The sequence below is a fragment of the Epargyreus clarus genome, unplaced genomic scaffold, assembly GCF_041222505.1.
Source record: "Epargyreus clarus isolate Ecla_fem2 unplaced genomic scaffold, WU_Ecla_fem_2.2 ptg000024l, whole genome shotgun sequence".
NCBI classification, from domain to species: domain Eukaryota; kingdom Metazoa; phylum Arthropoda; class Insecta; order Lepidoptera; family Hesperiidae; genus Epargyreus; species Epargyreus clarus.
The window spans coordinates 3,440,965-3,446,964 of record NW_027332231.1 but is presented as its reverse complement, the minus strand read 5'-3'; the positions used below and the strand labels follow the sequence as shown (position 1 = coordinate 3,446,964).

Here is a 6,000-nt window from a genome sequence, read left to right as displayed (position 1 = left end):
ATTTCAACCATTTTTATTTGATCGTGTTCTTACGTCTCATAAATATAAAATGGGGAATAAATTTTGTCAAAATGTGCTTTTAGTTATTCGCGAATTATTCATTGTAATGCAAACATTGTCAGAATTTTAATGAATTGCATAATCATTATGTACTTTGTGGTGTTGCGTTGATCATATCATTGATTTTATCCAACAGTTTTCAATGAATTATGATGTGTTTAACCGATTATTTGGCTTTATCGAGTGTTAAAGTAAGATTTATGGACAGTATATATCGTATAATGTACATGCAGGTCTTGCGTTGGAATTTTAAAACATAAATACGAAATTATGAATAAGGAATAAAGGTAAGTATGTAGGAAAATGTGTATAAAGGAATGTAACATTTGAATTATTTCCAAATAGGTAGGTAATGGCATAGGAAAAGATATACTTTCCTGTTTTCACTATCTCCCCAAGAGGGTTCTATGTAAAATGTGATTTCACCCTCTCAACGAAACGAAGTCAGTAAGTCAGTCAGGTAAGGGTAAAAAAGGGTCTGTTTATTTTTTCGATATGAATATATTTTTTTAATTCTTTTATTTTTTATGATAGATATATATCTAATACCAAGGAACTATATTAAGTAATTAATGTCGCGATCCGCAGAGGGTTTCGGATTTGAGCCCCGGCCAACTAAATATCTAAGTGATATTAGACTTCTGGGTCTTAGTATATTAGATATTATATATTCGTCTTTATATGAGTCTATGGTACCCACCACTCTGTATTCTAGTGTGAAGCTGTGAGTGTAGAAGGCGTCTTCCTCAATCCAAGCACAAACACAGGCAGAGCCGCGTGCAAAAGCGCTGCTCCTAAAATAAACAAATGAATTAGCATGTCAGGTTATATCCTAATTAAGTTCCACTCGCCTTTGTTACTCCTCAGTGTTTACATTCCACTGCTTACCGTTTCAAAAACATTTGCGATGTCCCGAATAAATAAAACATTGTGTTACTTCGGCTTTGGTAACAGGTCGCACTGTGAGGTATGCGCGAAAGACGATAGATAATTATCGCTATATTTATATATTTTTATCAAATAAATATATCATTATTACCATTAAACAGTACATAAATCTGTATTAAATATGTAGCAAGTAGATTGTAATCCTAACTTGAGCATTAGCGTTAGTAATTTAGTATCTTGTGTCATTTAAAGCTACAGCTGACAGAAATAGGAGTAGGAGTAGTGCCACTGGAGTAAGCCATATAAGGATTTTACAATATAAATTAATATTCTGTTATATAATAAGAATAATTCATTCCATCCATTTACGATTCATTGAAATATGTTATAGTTACAAAAATAAAACTGCCTTAGCTAATGCTATAAGTATTTCCTGCCAATAAATATATTTACACTTACTCATTCTTACTCATAGATATGAAGTAACCAATTAAGCCTTCTGCAAAAATTAAACTCTTTATTAAAATAGATCTATATTACTTAGACTAAAAAATCAAAAAGTATGCCTGAATAAGTCATATTTATCACATTATTGTCAAAGCATTCGGGATTAGATATATACCTCTACCAGAACTTCGGTTACTTATGTTTGTTTGTCCGTACCCGTTCTTGCGTCCTAATAGTTATTGCCGTTGTTAGATACCATAGCCAGACCTATTTCTGTCTAATAATGGCAGTGGTAAGCTGTTCAGTTGAAGGTTGTCGTGTGAGAAATATAGTTATCTGTCGTATTCCAATTTAATCCTTAGTAGCAAAGCATTTCTAATCGATTTCAGGTAGAATTCTAATCTGATTTTGGGTAGATTAGATGTCCTGACGTGGCATTTCCCAGCAGGTGGACTACATGCTAATTTGCTACTTTCATCATGTATATGATGAAAGTTGTGTTATTGTATAATAACACAGTATCTTATGACTCATACCGACTCTTTTATCGCTAACGGTCAGACAGAGCCCGTGAGTTGCATAGTTGCACAGTACTCAGTGAGCGGAACCGCGAGAGAAAGGTCCTTGTGCCTGCCAAATACTTTCACTGGCTTTCTCTTTACACCCATTGGAGTGATAAATGTCAACTGAGAATGGTCCGATCGAGTTTGTTGTTATTATTAATCAAATACAGCATGACCTAGACTGCCTACTCACACTTTCTATATACTTTAAATTGACTTGATTGTATAGACTTCAAATTGATTCAGATCAAATATAATGAAGGTAAAATAAACAACACTTGAATTTGAGGGTAGTAGAACCCTTTGTGGTTCTACCGACGGCACCACCGCTACACCTATTTCTACCTAATAACAGCAGTATTAGGCGCTGCTGTGTTCCGGTTTGAAGGGTGTGGCAAGGGAGACAGACTTTTCCGAGGCATTCCAGCTTAGTCCAGGGTAGCGGCGCATCTGTGGCCGACCTCAGGTAGGAATACCTAATCCTGGCTGGGGTTGATTACAGATGTCCATGGGCGGCAGTAGCCACTTACCATCAGGTGGACTGCATACTCGACTGCTACTTTTATATTATAAAAAAAATGAACTGAAAAAATAACGAAAATAATAGACGAAACCTAGACCTATTAAAAATAATTTATTAATTACAAACGTTAAAAATAATCTGATCCTTATTACCAAACGCGCCAAAAGAAACATGTATTACTTCAAACACTGATAGCCTACAAGAGCGAAAGTAAATCTACATCAAAAAGAAAGTGGTTCAGTTAGTGTAACATAAAAACATTACCTCTCGTAATACCGTCTCGTACCGAACCGAACTTGGGACTTTCGGCATAAAATTATAAGTCTCACATGGAACATTTACTCTGTACAGTGTACAATCAAAAAAAATCAGTATTAAAGTGTAATCTTCGATTGAGAGCGTTGCATAACACTTGTCATCATATTTCATCTCAATACAAGACACAGGGCATAATAATAAGTAAGTTATGAATGCCAGTACGACAATAATCTGATTCACCTTGGTCTCCTGTCTACAACTCTACGCACATGTTCTCATATTGCGTTACATTAAGTAAGCAATATTTATCCTGTATCTGAATTGATGATCGTCGATGCACCGCAATTGCAAGACGCTAAGTGTCTTATTACAAGCAATTCGCTATTTCTATTGAGATTGCGTAATTCTTAAATTGGCTTCTTAAACGGTGGACCTCTGATTTTCCAAAGTTAGTTTTTTTTGAGGTAAGCGGTAAGTTTAAGTTAAGTTTAATCTGATAGTAAGTGTCTACTGTCGCCTGTGGAAATGTATAATCAACCCTGATTATTCACGTTCTTGGCATCGACAACATACTCGTATGCGTGGAGTCAATTGGAAAACCGAATTGAGAATTGGTTTTATGAGGCAGATGCAAAATTACTTTGTTGATACCCTTTTCTAAAAAACTTAAAATTTAGCAGGCAACATAATGGTATCATTTTTGTAAAAAACTCTTGTCATTTTTCCCAAATACTTCAAAAGAAGTGTATCTTCGCAACTGAACTCTACATTACTAACTCTATGCTATTTCTCTATGATCAAAACCGCCGCACGTTTTACAAATTGGGTACTTGACAGTTATAACAATAAAATATGAAATAAGTTTGATATGATAGCTTATAAGTAAACATAAATTATGCAATATTTCGTTTAATTTTTAATACACTCTAAGTATTTTTATTTCTAAAAAGAAATTTTCAATTTTTTATCTGTGGGTTTCAAATTCCAAAACGGCGATAGTGCTGCTTGAAATGTAATGTGACGTCACTACACGCATAATAAACAAGACAAATAAAAATGATATCGTTTGCTGTTAGAGTTGGTTGAATTTATGTTGTGAACCGAAATGAATCCACAGTATATTAAAGCTGATAGCGTGAATCTGCTTAAAGAAGATATGAATAAAAATGAATACAAAAACTTCCGTGAAATAACCTATGGAAATCACAAATAAACAACGTAAGTAAAATATGCTTTATATTTACATTTAATCATTTCGGACAGTTAAAACATTTCTTAATCGATTTCCGATAGAAGAAAGGTTGTCTTTAAGTGATTATCAAGCTTTTTAAACTATACTTATATTCTTATGTGAACTGCTTCAAGGTTATTTATTGGTTATATTTATATTTTCAGATCTTCGCGACAGTCGTATAGTGAGGACGCTATAGGGTATGTGCAGTTTAAGAGGCAGGCAAGTTCGCGTTTCATGAAAAGTAAAAGTTGTCCTGAATACAAGGTACATCAAAAGTCATGCTCAGTGTCCATGACTGTATATGAAAAACAAAGTATTATTAAATGTGATGACTGTCCTGCCTCCCAAGGATGCAGCAAACATGCAGTAGCATTTTTAATGTGGAGTCATAGAAAGTGAGGAACCAAAAGTTTTGAAGGTGGTCAGCACTCTGAAGTACATAAAGTAAAGGAAATGGGAAATAGTAGTTCTTTACTTGAGTAACCTACCCAACAAGATGAAGGAAGGAAAATGACCATACAGTTGCTGTTATTGCACTACAGATTTCTCAAAATGACAATGATAAAAATTATATATCTAGTAGTTACAGAAAATGATTTTAAAAATGAAGAAAGTACACACTCAAGCAGTACAAAAATTCAGCTTAGCAAGAGCTTCAATATACAAGAAAATAACAGCTTCAAAATGCTTTGAGGTTATCTGTAGTAATTATTGTAAATGTAACATATAATGATAAATATATACAAAAGTTCTACGGTGTGTACTCAATAATAGACCCATATAAACCTAACAAACAAAGCAGTCGGTTAATAAAAGATTAAAATTAGCAAATCATGTATTTTAATTATAGTCCTGTAAGTTAATCCGTGCACAAGTAATAATAACTCAGTCATCGAAATAGTTTCATTGCTTCTTATTAATTACAGAATGGGGCCTTAAAATAGAGAATTCTCGTAGACGTCTTTTAATTCATTTATTCTATTCTTAACTAATACTATTCTAACTCTATTCTTATAGTAGACATCTTTATTATATATTACATATATGAATACTTTAACTTGCTGTTTTGTTCTGATTACATCCGGGTTTGATGATTTAGAGTAGAAGAATCACTCCTTATTCTTTTTTCTCATTAATACTTCTTTTATATGTTTGAATCCTCTGTCTGCAAGTTCTTTTAACGTTTATAAGATTTCGGTTAAGGAACGTGTATAAGCAAATTTGTTAGGATATTTAGCGATCGTACTTGTACACATCGTCACTGCACACGTCTTATAACTTGTCATTTATTTCAATTTTAGTTATAAAAGCTAAATAACTCCCTATTTTCTTCCGAGCGTTGTTTATTTACAGTATAATGACGTTTCGCCACAAAATGACACTTGACCACCTGATTTAACGCGACGTTCCGTTCACCGTAAAGAAAGTTTGTTTTTTATTAATAAATAGCCCTTTTTTCGAAAAAGTGATCAATGAAAGGCATATATAATACGTATACTAATTCATTAAAACAGTTTCCCAAAAAGTGTCAAGTAGCCAATTTGAGTACCCTTACCATGAGTTTTTACGTTTTGACAAATATGACTGTTTTGGTATTTGTTTACGTATTTGCCCATACTATTTCCAATCAGCGCCCCTAGCGGATTGAGTCAGAACTTGGAAATTGTACGGGCCAATACGTAAGCAAATACCAAAACAGTTATATTTGTCAAAACGTCAAGACTCATGATAAGGGTACAGGTGTTGAAACCGAGCGCGGCCTATGTGTATACTATAACTACGATTAGTATATACTATATAATTTCAAGAAATATTAACTTAAGTTTAAGAATGTGCTTTATTCCATATGTTTAAAACATAATAAAGTTAAATAAAGGTCTACGTGACTTCTGTCATTCTGTCACAATATATCACAAATAATCTGGCGTCTTGTTTCCTGGATCTGTTTTATCCTTCTACGGATATAACAAGCAATGCGTGTTTCTAATACATAAATACGAGGAACGTTTACCTTTTAATCTGTTTAT

General features: G+C 33.4%; 1 long non-coding RNA gene across 1 annotated transcript; it reads left to right on the top strand.

The window, feature by feature from the left end:
* Positions 1–3,590: 3,590 nt before the first annotated feature.
* Positions 3,591–4,804, top strand: LOC140752423 (uncharacterized). Its single transcript, XR_012103436.1, has 2 exons — positions 3,591–3,957; positions 4,135–4,804. It is a non-coding gene; the product is annotated as an uncharacterized LOC140752423 (long non-coding RNA).
* Positions 4,805–6,000: the final 1,196 nt, after the last annotated feature.